Source organism: Teleopsis dalmanni, chromosome 2, assembly GCF_002237135.1.
Source record: "Teleopsis dalmanni isolate 2A chromosome 2, ASM223713v2, whole genome shotgun sequence".
Taxonomy (NCBI): Eukaryota; Metazoa; Arthropoda; class Insecta; order Diptera; family Diopsidae; genus Teleopsis; species Teleopsis dalmanni.
Genome location: NC_051847.1, coordinates 85,264,837 through 85,279,650, shown reverse-complemented (window position 1 = coordinate 85,279,650; position 14,814 = coordinate 85,264,837).

Here is a 14,814-nt window from a genome sequence, read left to right as displayed (position 1 = left end):
TCGTCATGCAAAGAATTACGGATTAATTTCGTTTTCAACCCACACAAACACAATTGTCTGTTGTGCTTAGAATTTACAATGATATTGCTTAACCACATTTTGATTAGTCAATTTACTCAAGTTGATTATCTTCCACTTAAGTGGATTAGAATTACTTAAGTCTAAGCTGAAATATTAATGTGCGTCCATAACAAAACGTTTAGCATTTGTCAAAATAAATTAAATTAGCGATTTTATTGTCATTATTTTATTTAGAAAAAAAATCATTTGAATTGTAGTTAAAGACAACGAAAACAATAGCATTCGTTTTGTGATAAAACTGACTTGAGGGTAGACAATTGGTAAATGATTTTTTACTATAACTAGACGAAAAGTTGAAGGATCTATATTCTACACTTAATTAGTAATTTTAATGAGATTTAGTTATTAGCTTCGTCGTTGTCCGGCATTTGCCAGAAGGTGCCTATGGATTAAATGTTCTATAACCCCAGTTTATACATTATAGACATTGCATACTTTATCAAAAAAACACTGTAGTTTTTCAATATAGTCTAGGCGTTTGTACGAGTACAATCAGCAAGTGGTTTTTTAATAAAGAATTGGAATATCCTTAACTAAACTTTATACTATCAGCTAGTGTTTTCTGTGTTATCATAAGAGCTCTCTTCTTATGGCTCAAGTGAGCCCATCTTTTATGATACGAGGTGTCACTAGCATATCTTAATCTATTTTATGTAAAATTATTTTATTTATTTATTTTATGTATTTTTGTAATTTATAAACAGTGTAAGTAGTGCGCTACTTAATGTATGGAATCGCTTAATAAAGTTAGTAATACAATTATACTTAGTGTATGGACTTACTTAACAAAGTTAGTAATACAATTTGAATGATCTATCAAAAATATTTGATGTTGTTTCCACAGAAGTATATTACAAGTCTTCTTCTTCTTCTTCTTGAGTTAGTGCTATTACGCACTTTTACTCTATAATGGCTGGGGGGTTTATCACTACCCCACACTAGGCTTTAACTAGGCTAAAAAATCATATCATTTATTTGTCTTTTAATTGATGACGGACCTTAAATCAGCATATCTTCCTGAGAGTCCAGAAGTGGACTTGAGGATTGTTATGGCAGGGTTAAGTAGCGTATCAACTTTAGTGAATAATTTTAAAGCTCTGTCTCTGATATATTTTTTCACTGAGTCAATCCTAAGATCTCTATGTATGTCCGTTGATCTAATGTACCATGGAATCTTAAACAGTTTTCTTAAGGCCAGGTTTTGAGCTATCTGTAATTGCTTTAAGGTGGTATTTGAGGCTTTGCTATATGTAACACATCCGTACAGAAGTGCAGGTCTAATTACTTGTGTATAAAGTAACTTTCTGTTTTTAAAGTTGAAGTGATAATTATTAAATAGCGGCTTTAATAAATGTAGAATCTTAGAGCAGCTATTCCGTTTGTATTTCAAATGTTTAAGCCAATTGAACCGTTTGTCAAAAGTGACCCCCAGATATTTTATGTTATCCTCCCACCGTATCTCCGTGTCGCAAACGCTCACTCTTGGAGGATGCTGTCTTCTTTTTCGAGTTATAAATATAGCCTTGGTTTTGTCTTTATTAATTTTAATCTTCCATTTTTGGAAGTATTCCACCATAAGGTCTATATTTCCCTGTAACGTGTTGCTCACATTTATGGCATCCCGATCCGAGTAGATCAAGCATGTGTCGTCTGCGTAAAGCGCCATTGATGTGGGACTTAAGGTGGGGATGTCTGCCGTGTATACATTAAACAATGTGGGAGACAAAGGCGACCCTTGAGGTACACCTGCTACAATTGATCGGGCGGACGAAAGAGTGCTATTAATTTTAGTACGGAAGGACCTTTCTTGCAGGAAGCTACCAATGATTTTAGTCAAACCACTAGGGATCCCAAAACGGGCTAATTTGACTATTAGACCATCATGCCAGACCTTGTCAAAAGCTTTGGCTATGTCAAATATAATCATCCCGGTTGACTCCCGTTTACTTAGAGCAGTTTGTATCAGCTGCGCAGTTCTGGCTAGTTGTAGTTCCGTGGAGAGATTATCCCTAAACCCAAATTGTTCGTCAGGAAGTATATTTAGGGCATTTACCGCTGTTTTAAGCCTAGTCAGGATTACTCGTTCTGCCAATTTCCCCATAGTTGGGAGCAGACTGATAGGACGCCAGTTCTGCGGAAATGAAGGATTCTTGTCCGGTTTAGGAAACACTACGACTGAGGCCAACTTCCAGGCCTTTGGAAATTCGCCAAGCCTAAGCATGCAATTGATGATGTTAACAATGCATTGGATTGCATCTTCTGGAAGATTACGTAGGCATTTGTTACTGATATTATCATATCCGGGTGCTGATCTGGTCTTTAATTTTCATAGAAGTATTAAAGACAATATGTCATAATTTTTTGACAAGCTTCTATTGATTTCAGAACAGTTAAAGTTTTTTTAGAGGAAGCACTGCTCTAGCAGCTGAAACTAACTACCTAGGTGTATACCTAGGTGTATTATACCTAGGTGTAACTGCTGCAACAGTGATGCCACCCTTTTACATATATAGTAAATTTTAAATAGTACTGTTATTTTATACTATTTTATTACACATACAAAAAATTCTTGATATATTTCTATGAGAAGAAACAATGATATGCAGACATCTGTAAGTTGATTTCTCTTAAATAGAAAAAGATTTAGCTTCTACATTAAAATACTCCATAGAGGAAGTGGTACCAGTCTTATGGTAAATTTCTGGTGAATTACTGTTGTTTAGTTAAATATTCCCGTTAATAACTTTTGCCCTAGCTGTAGGGAAGATGTGAAATGTGCTTCATATATGCTTTGTCAATATTCAGCACATGGTTTTTGAGTTTCCGACATGCATATGGCAACACAGTGCAAGAGCAGGCCTAATTGAGATAACCTAGATTAACTTAATATATAATTTAGAAAAATTGATTTTGCAGAGTACAGTTTTGATAATTCAGCAGTTTTTGATTCAAGAACGATAGATTGCATCATGCAGAGAAAAATAAAATTTTATTAAATATCAAGTTTAAATTTTTTAATACAAACATGTAATCTGCTAAAACTATATATATCGAAAGAAACCAAAATTGCAGAAATCAAAAAATTAGCTTTTAAGTTTTTCCCTTTTTGATTAGTCTTAGAAGTCATCATTCCTGGGAATATTTAATCCCGGCTGTCCTAAAAATGTTACAACTCTTTTTCCATTAACATAGCTCGGAGTGTGTGGAGTACTTCCATAATATAAAAATAGTAGAATAGCTAGACCAATTACAATCAAAAAGAGCATCTTTGCATAGAAACAAGTGCTTGTTCTTTCCATACCCGTCATGAAATTAGCAATGTTTTCAAAATCTTCCGGCGTAATGCTTGAATACCCAATATCTCTATGAACTTCAGATGCTCCGAATAAATTCTCGTCAGATACAGAATCAAGTCTTGGTATTTGTGCTGGAATAGGAACATTAGAACGACCTATGTTAGCTGCATTTGATAATACGGATGCCAATCTTCCTCTTAGTGGACGAACTTGAACGTTATGACTCAATTCAGCATATGTTACATTTATGGAAGTTATATAGGCTGATGGTTGTGTTGAATGATGTCTACGAACTCTTGCTGCAGGTTCAGGTGCAGTTTCACGCTGACGTGGAACATGTACTCGAAAACTCATTATAATGTGAATTCACAAAAATTTTATGGAATTTTAAAGTGCTTGTAAAATATAAAAATTTAAATTGAGATAATTTAGTTTTATATAAACCTATTTTTGTTTTGTATTTTCTTAAATACTGGTTAATATACAATTGACAGAAATTTCAATACCAATTAAACTTTTTTGTTTGACGAAATTTTAAAACAAAATTTAACAAATCAATATTTGTTAACCAACTTAACAACATATGCCGATCCAGTGAACACAGGAGGCAGATCAAATTGCAAATCTTTAACACAAATGTGAAATCTATCTTGCACTACGTCTGTGAAACATGGAAGTACTCCAGACATATAACGAAAAAGATGCAAGTGTTTGTCAACAAGTGTCTATGTAGAATTCTGAAAATATGGTGGCCAGATTGTATATCAAATGAACGCCTGCTAAACCAAACAACTCAATAAGCAGCGCAAAATGAGATAAAAATGAGAAAGTGATAGGCCATACGGCATAGACAACCAAGAGATTACATAGCGACGCAAGCGTTGGCATGGAATCCAAAAGGTAGCAAAAGACTTGTTGCGCCAGCGAAAACGTGGAGAAGAACGGTCGAAAGAGAGTTAGCTGAAGCACGTTATACATTAAACGAGAACCAAATAGAGTCAGATTTAGAAGAAATATTGAGGTCCTATGCCACACTAGTTTAAGTGGACAATAGTAGTAGTAAATAGGAGTAATAAATCTGGTCAGAGGCATTACAATCATCACTTACTCAAATCGTAATCCATGCATACGTATTTGTAATTATAATAGATTTTACGGATTACAACAACAACAACAACAACAACATTAGAACTGTATTTAGAACCACTAATGTAATTACCCAATAAGAAATATTAAAGAATGTATCTAGTAGAATTTCATTCGTTATTTCAGTAGACTGTTATTACAACAACACAATGTTATTTGTAATCTACTGAAGTATGGTAGATTTCAATATACATTTTTGACTACATACATATTTTGATTGATTTTGGGATCCATCTAGTCAAATTTAAACCCTTATTTCAGTAGACTAGGTTATAATCGCAACTGCCTTAGGGTTAGTTACGGAATTTATATAGAAAAAACTAACAGGTATTCAATCGTTATTTTAGTAGTTTAAGTTATAATCGTAACTGCCTGATGGTCAGACTGGACTCTTATCGAGTACTGTAGTGTGCTTTAGAAGAGCTCTAGAACAGCACATTAGAAGAACATAGAAGATAATAATAATAAATTTTTTTAGATATTTTTACTAAACACATTTTTCATTAGATTGATGTTTGCAAACATTTTAAGACACCTATATATATTGTTTTATAAACAAATACTTAAGACCCAAATTGTACAAATTAATTATAATGAGCAAGTCTTGTTGTAGGTGTATTTATTTTCAATTCGTTAGGTAATTTAACCTTTCCAACCTTATAAAAAATTTTTCCGCTTACAAATAATTTATTATTTATTCACTAATTAAAAACTAAAAAACAGAGATTTTGCAATTGCGCTTGAAAATGATATCAAATAAAAAAAAATATATCGTCGTCGTTTACTCTAAAGTTAATTAGCACATCTAAGGTTGTAATACTTAAATTATATATAAAAAAAATAAAATAGTAATGACAACATTGGTAACATTGCATGTAACTACAAGTAACTGAATTATATAAAAGCACAAGCGTGTATTCACTAAAATGGTCGATGCAATAACAGATTTTTCAGTGGTGAGTTCACAGAAGAAGAGTGAAAGAAACGTTAACCGAATGGACCCTTGCGCATATAAACAACGACGAGCAGATGAAGTAACCCAGCCACAATTCAATGTACATTAAATTAGCTAAGAGCAGTGAATTAACCGCACTAAAACATTAAAATACTACAAAAAACAAAAAAAAAAATAAAAAAAAAATAAATAGAAAAAAGTAGTTCATATATATATTTACTATTTAGCGGTAAAAATATTTGGTGGGAGGAAGTGCGGAAAGGAAGGTAGGAAGGAAGGTCATAATTGCATGTCTCTTAACATTTTATTTAAATCATAAAAGTTGCAGTACTACTGAACGTACTATGGTAAAAAGAGGCCATGAATGTATTTATAAACGTACAAAAAGATTGGGTAGGTAACATGGGTGACTGCTTTTGTCAGTTTCAGAAAGTCAATAAATGACGATGTAATTTTTAGATTTATTATTAATAAAAAAAAATTGTATAAATATAGAACTTATATGGAGCAAATAATCCTTATAGCATTTTAGTTTTATTATACTTTTAGTGTACAAAAAATTGCTACTCTCTTTTAAGGCATAGTACTGTGTTCATTAGTGCGAGAAATATAGTAACATGAAACTATATTGGGATTCGAAATTGGGATCGCTTGTGGATAATAAAAAGATGACAAAAGCAAATTACCGCTGTTGGCTAATGTTAAAATGATGTTATTGTCATAGAGAAATTAAAGTAAGGTAATAATTATGAGAAGTATATAAACTATTCATTTAAAAAATATATACTCATATAATAAATTGAGCCTGACCCGAAAAACATAATAAAGTAGAAAAATAAAAATTATATTAAATTAAGAAAATAATCAAAAAGAAAGAAAAATTACTTCAGTATTAGTATCCTTTATATATATAGCTGTAACACAAATTATTCATTTAATTACCATTCAATTATACACCTAATAAATCAATTTCTGGGAGTATATATATATACAGTTTAAGTCATCTGTATCCTCTGTAGTTTAAGTTAGTTTAGAGTGGCACTTTTGTACATTAAATTTATTCCAAAACCTTTCAAGTTAGGGTAACTACCTAAAGTAAATTCTTTTTACCTAAAGAAATGTGCTTTATCACTTGAGCTTAAGCAATGGCCTATTGTATATATTAGATCTTATGGGACTTCTATCTTTAAGGTGGCAGCATCCCAAGCATCAAACATACGAACGACGTCCCTTTGTGAAGGCGAGATTCCCTCGTTCACTTACTTTAAAGGATGATCTATCAGTTCTATCAGATTAGTTAGAAAAGGGTTTCCGAAGATTTTTAACCTTTCAAACCAATTGTTTGGTATTGACACATGGACTACAGTTTTGTTCTCATTACAAAGCCACAACTCTTTCAAAAGTCTAAACAAGGTAAAACAATGCAATCTTTCCTAATAAGCAGTGCGCTGTCAGCACTGATACCATAGTACTCTGGAAGTTTTGCTTTAATCAAACCAATAGACTGGTAAAAATTTTGTTCAGTTTGGACCAGGTTAGTTTTGTGATCTGATTAGAATCTTTATCACCCCACATTTTTTACGTTCAATGTAAGGAACAAAAAAATCAGACAAAAGTCATTGAGTATTTTATATAACAAATTCACATCCATTCTATTGTTTATCCAGTGTTTGTTTAGAGCGGATTTTTTAAAGCGGTATAAAACTGGAAATTGGAAGTCTACATCTCTCGTTACAGTAGAATGATAGATAAAAACTGCTCTAATTGTGCTGACAAATTTTAAATAATTAACTTTATAGCTACGTTATTGCCTTAGTCGGACCTTAGTACTATATTTTTGACTTCTACTTCTCATTTTATAATTGTATTAATTCAAGAAATTCATTGCATTATTATTGTTGATATTATATGAAGTTATGGATATACCAATTAAAGATTTCTTTTTGCATATTGACTTACTTGGAGACTTAAGTGTCTATGATTTTATTGAAATATACTCTGTAGTACTTGATGTATTTACCATCTTTTTGTTTATAGTTAAAAAATTATGAACAAAGATTGTCGACCTTTAAAATATATTTGCAATTATTACTGATATATCTTGCATTATGCATTTCATTGAAACTATTTTGCATTTACCTTTGGTGTATCTTAAAGTGGGCATTCGTTTATCTTACAGTACGCAACGCATTGAAGATTTAAAAAATAAATTGCAAAATTGTTTTAATTTTCGATATGATGAAAATTATGTTATCACGCTTAGTTTACGTCTTGCACAACTTGCTGTGAAATATAAATATTCAGTTTAATTATGAACTTCGCAGCTGTGAGTATTTTGTAACGTCTAACTCCATTTTATTAGGGGACGGAGTATTTAACTATTATTTTTTAAATCAATTTAATATCTATAAAGTTTGTTAATTTGTAAATAATTATTTCTTTTTGATATTTGTAAAAATTTGACTTAAAACATAAAATAATTAAAATTATTTTAACTCAAGTTTTATATTATTTTTCTTACAAAGTTTCTATAGTTTCTTACATGAAAATCGAACACAAGTGGTTCCGAATCGATACTACCTTTTCTATTTAACGTAGATATTTTGATAAAGTCTTTTTATAAACTAAATTGAATATTCTTAAATTTCTAACAATTCTGTATCAACCTGATACAATTTCATACTATAATCCAAAGTAATCAATAAATGAATACAGTGTTAATTATGTCATTTGCGCTGATACCTATATAACTGATACCTTTCAATCTGCAAACCAATAATGGATGATTTTTGGTATAATTTCATACTTTATTTTAACCGAAGATATTAAGACCCCAACTCTCATTGTGTATGTGATAATGAAGTTCTACCAGATTTTTATATATCTCAAAAATTACATGTATAATAGATTTTGGGGATAAATTTATTTTAATTTATCTATCATTTTAAGAGAATGTATTATCTATGTTACCCCTATATTGTCAAAATAACCCTCATTTTTTATTAATATCTCTAGCTCATCGTATATTTATTATATCACCTAGCATGATTTTGAGATAGATCTAATACAACTTCCCGTTTTTAAAGTTGAATATGTTATCACGCCGATTATGTTATATGTACCTCTAACTATATGTACATAGTTATATTGTTATTATATATATGTAGTTATATAGTGAAACTACATACATATGACTTTGGAAAAGATCTGTTATAATAACATAAATTGCTATAATCGAAAATGTTATTACTTGACCATAATTGTGTTAAAATATTTGTGCTTATAGGTGATGTGATGTAATGTTGAGCCGTTTCCGAGTTAGTGTATCTGGGCACTTTTACTCTTTGATAGGTGGGAAGTATCTGCAGAGTTCCAACCATCTCACTGACTAATTTGAGTATTCCTTATATTCTTCGTGATTATTCAATGATCTAAGATCTGCGTACCGCCCTGTGAGGTTAGTGATTACTCTGAGATTAGATAGTGTTAAGTAGGACAGCCTGTCGGTTTTCGCATATAGCTTCAGAGCTATATTGCTTATAGGTAGCAATAGACAAAGTACTTCTACTGCTATCTTAGGTAGTCATGATATATCCCTAATATGAAAGTTTTAGCATGAATCTAGTGCAATTTTAGTCGTCAGTTTTTAAAACAAATAATGCTTACTTATCATAACGTCCGTATCTGTAATATTAGTGCTTTGTTCAGACGGAGTTTCATTTAGAAAATACCTTAACTAGTGTTTCTACTATGAAATCCTATGAACTAAGGATCGTGGTGAATAACTCGAAATTAGATGCAGCTGTCAAAAATTTTCATTTTGCATTAAAAGCAACAACGGTTACTAACAAAAAACTATCGTGTGAATCCAGTATTAATGAAGATAATTGCTCTGTCTGAACATTGTGTAATTGTAATAATTTTAAATTGGGTTGGTAATAGTTAGCCTTATTTGATTGACACGGGGAAAACCTACAATTTACATTACTTTTTGGTGATAGTGAAACCATTTTTTGTCTAAAGTATAACAGAACGTATATAGGCGCATCTGCCCTCGGTTGTTTGAATTATTTTAAACGTAGTTTCAGAGTACTTGGATTACTTTTATAAGTTCTAGGTTATTTTTGAACGATTTTTCTATTAAAATAATTTTAACCTCCAAACCTATATGGAGTTATGGAGCCCAGATATGGGGTACTGCAGCAGACTCAAACTTGGCAATTATCCAGTGTTTTCAATCTAAAACACTACGAATGATCACATATGTACTTTGGTATGTAACGAATGGACAGCTGTGTAAACAACCACGTGTTCCGACATTCAAGGAAGAAATATCTCGAATTACAAAGAATTACGCTCATCGCATATATATGCATCCAAACCCACTGGTTACACACCTGATATCCCCCTCCAACACTTTTACAAGGCTAAAAAGAAAAACATCAAGAGACGTGTATGTAGTATATGTTTGTATATGTAGGTCACACACTTCTATTTTAATTATATATGGATACGTCACTGGACATAGTCCATACGTGCCTTTCTTTTTTAGATCGTAATAACTATTATTTCGATTCATGTTAATATATATTACTTATTGTCATTCATACCTGACAGATTGTAATAAAATAAATGGATTAAAAAGCAACCTCCATTTCAACTGGTAATTAATAATTTTATGTTAATTTGTTCCTTTTAATTCTCGAATAATAATTTTTCATTAACCCATCCGTTATATGTATTAATCAAAGGAATTTACGAACATGTATTTATTTATAAAGGAATTTACGAACATGTTTAAGAAGAATGAAAATTTAAATGAAACTGAAAGATTAAACTAAACCAATCAATATGCCAAATGAGCAAACCAATTTGTCAAAATTAGTAATATCTGCTCTGTATAAATTACATAACTGCAGTGATGAATAGATACAAATTAACACTTCAATTTTAAGCAATTTTGCATTTCATAAAATTTTCCATGGGTTTTAATAGAATCCATTGTTCACTGGAAGCACTGCTGTCAATTTTGGAAGATTTATAGATTCAAGCCAAATGGTAACCGCAAACTGAAGCAAACCAAAATAGTTCAAGTACAAGTAAAACAAATCTCGTTAAATGTCAGACAGGCATTTGGGCTCATAAAATATGTAAGCTTTCATTTGATGGCATAAAAAGACAAGTACAAAAAACAAAAAAATAAAAAAAATAAAAAAAAATAAAAAAAATAAAAAAAAATAAAAAACAATAAAAAACAACTTCAAAAACTAATTAAATTTTTTTTGTAGTTATTTTTCTGTTTTTATTTTTATATTTAAAAAATGATTTTGTTTCTAGTGCGTTTTTGTTTGCGTTTGCGCCCAAATTTATTTAATGACATTTTCGGTATGTATTTGTTTATTTTACGTACACATTCGTAGATACATAGATACTCGTACATAAACAAAGAAAAACAAACACTGCAGATACTTTAATATGCGCCGTTTATGTACAGTAAACTTAAGGATTCACAGACAGTTTCGGGAACAGTTTTGTGAAAATTTCTCTATGGATGGGTTTTCATAAACGAAATGGTAAAAATAGCAGTCCTCAGTCAAAATGTCATATCATTAATGAGAAATATTGTATGATAAGCACATGATATGTTACTAAAATTGTATTAGAATAAAATTATTTATTTAGCAATGGAAATTGAGGTGTAAGTTACCTTCGTCAGTTTGATTAGAAAGTGTGTAAATTTTAGATTAATATTGTTTATATGTATAATGGAGAATTCTCGGGAATATTGTAGCTCAATTGTTTAGTGAACTTTACTGAGGAAGAAAATAAAAAAACGCATATTTTATATACCTTAAATAGTTTTAGTAAAGAATTTTGTGTGATATGAGAAGAAACCTATTTCATATAGAAAGGTTGACAATAGTGAGGAAATTTTTAAATTTAGAAGAAATTTTTTTTTAAACAAATATATTCTTGAGCGGACCGGACCACACAGTTGTTTCAGATATCACCAAAAACTCATAATCACCGGGTTTTAGAAAAATCTGTTGATAATCAAACTTAGTAGAGTTCAATATTCTGACAATTGCGGTCTAAAAATTATGTACAGACAATTAAACCGACCGATTTTTCCAAGAACCAGTCATGGTGAACATCTGGAACAGCCTCAAGAATATACTTAATTTAGTTTAAATAATTTTTTTTTTTTTTTTTGTAAATTTAAATTGTTTATTATTACTTTTCTTGATTCTTGATTCTTCTTCTAGAGTTAGTTCTATTACGCACTTTTACTCTATAATGGCTGGGGGGCTTATCTCTACCCCACACTAGGCTTTAAATAGGCTAAGAAATCATATCATTTATTTGTCTTTTAGTTGATGACGGAACTTAAATCAGTATATCTTCCTGAGAGTCCAGAAGTGGACTCTCAGGAAGAAGTGGGTTAAATACTTTTACGCTGATGTATTTGAATATTATTTTCTTGTACAAATTGAAATTGTATTGTCCGTCAGTGTTCAAAAAATTAATAAAAATAAAACAAGTAACCAAAGAAAGGTAAAACAAACAAAAAAAACTCCCTATTCGTAGCGTGTTCTTAATTAAATCTTATAGATAAATTGCACAAAATGGGTTTAAAAAGAGATTGATATAAACTACATGGATAAATTTGAACAAGTCGGAAAAATACATCCACAAGAAGTTTTACTGTACGATAAAAATTTAGAATTTGATTACTTAAAATAAGCTGTATTACACTGACTCCAATTGATCCTTCACACTTTACTGCAAAGTCTTTATATAACCTTTATATAATTTTTACTTCCAAAACTACACTTTTCTATATTCAGCATTAATTTTTATTACCTTAGTCAATACAATCTTTATCGGTTTATTTGGGCACTAGCGTAAATCACCAACAATGACGTCAGTAGAATCTCTTTTGTCAATAGATGTTAACATATTACGGGCCTGTCCTGTCCTGTCCTGCTGTATGGTACAGAAGCTTGGACAATTACCAATAGTGATAAAACGGCGTTAGGAGCATACGAGAGAAAAATTCTTTAGGAGATATTAAGATTCTTCGGTCCTTTAGGCGTTAGCAATGTGTTTCGAATTATATGAAACGATGAACTATATGAGCTATACCGCGACATTGACATAATTAAGCGCATAAAAATTCAGCGGTTTCGTTGGATTGGTCATATCGTGCGAATGGAAGAAAATTATCCGGCTAGAAAGGTGTTTCCTGTAGGAGGAAATCGCGGAAATAGACGTCCGCATCTTCGGTGAAGGACCAGATGACCAACGTTTTAGGGGTGCCTGGTACTACCAACTAGAGACAGTAAGCCACTGATCGGGCCAACTAAGCAAGCAAGTAAGTAAGTCAATACAATCACAAATCAAACTATTTTCGTTCCATTAAGGTACTAATATTCCATTTATAAATGTGGTCACTGGAAATTTTGATCAAGAGACTTATAATATACACCGATCAAAAAATTTAAAGAAAAATAACGTTACTTAGTGTTATATCTTTTTAAATATTTTTAAAGCAAATGCTTCAGAGCGATTTATTTCATGCTAAATAAATGCTGTGACAGGAAATTTTTGCTACTTGAAATATCTTCTTCGAAGTATTAATCTTAGTTTCCAGAAAAATAAAGTTCTGCGGGGTTATGCTAGCGGAGAATTCCTTTAAAACGATGGCTTTCTGCCATCGCAAAACACTTGAAGGTTAATAGAATTGTAAAAACAGCTGATGTAAATAGACAGGGTAACAGATCAAATTTCATATGATAATACAACATACTATTAGCATCTTAAATTTTCAAATTATAATTTTTTGATTGTTTTAACACCTAGAGAATGTATACCCTGGAAACATTACTTAAAACAATATTAAATACATTGAAAATCCGTATTTCTGTTCTTAATACATATACTTAAATCGTATATTTAATGTATTTATAAACGATTACAGTTGCAACTTTTTTTATAATTTTGAATGTAAATGTAATACCAAAATGTAGAGTAATAAGTATAGAAAAATACGTATTACTCGTACATCTTCTTCATTGAAAATTTATTCATTAACGACCACCACCAAAAAGTGCAACAAATTTCTTTCCATAACTATTCTTTGGAGTACGTAAATATGTCCGATAATAAACGTAAATGAATAGAATAATTATAACAAACAATAATACAAATATCCTAAACCTACACGTGCGATTTCCTCTTTCCATATATTGTACCATCTCAGCAAAGTTTGCAACCTCATCTGAACTCATAGATGTTGTTGAATTGTTACTATTAGATGAGTCAACTGAAATATTGGATTCATTTTTTGAACGTTTTTGATGAGAGCGACGAGAACAGTGAGTTATATGAGAAGAGGTTGTTGTATTCGCGGATTTAGATTTTTTAGATTTGTTGTTAGTGGACTTTGCACCTCTTTGACGACGATGACTGACATTAGAAGTACTTTTGTCTGTTTTATCAAGGCTATTGTTTTGCAAAGAGCCTGTATATGAATCAATGGAATTACGGCTATCACGATTTAATTCAGAAGAGTCATTTGTGTCGCCTATAGATAATATTGATGTTAGTGAGCGAATTGAGCTGTCTTCATCGCGGCTCACTTCTTCATTGGAAGTAGTATCTGATAGTAGGGATGACAAAGAAGTAGTTCCTTTGTTTGTAGACTTTGATTTCAATGTTGATTTACGGCGATTCATGACGATGTCTATTTAATCGCAGTTTCGATAAATTTAAAACTCAAAAATGTTTTTTTAGACAACTTACATGAAAAAATATTTATTTCTATTTGATGTCAATTCAAATTCATTAAAGTAAATGTCAATTACGTCAATGTTAATGCAACATTATTTTATATTTTTAATATAAAAAAAAATAAAATAATTTAATTTATATGAAAAAAATATATCAGGGATTTTAGACGTAGATGTAGTAAAATTCAGAAGTAGTTCTGCAATTATTATTATATTAAGTCAAAATTTTTCATCAATATACTATAAGCCCGGTTTAGTAATTAAAAAAAAACATGATAATTTAAACATAAAATAATATTTATTATTATTATTATTATGTTATAGCTATTAGAGCCAGTGCACTTGGGCACTTTTACTCTCTATTAACTGCGAGGTATCTTAAACACCCCTCTTTACGCCTTGACTGGATTATTGTTTATCTCTAAGCAATAATTGACCCCAGATCTGCATACCTTCCCGAGGAGCCGACAACAAATCTAAGATTCGATAACGCGGTGTTGATAAATCTGTCAGTTTTTGTAAATAATTTCAGGGCTCTATCCTT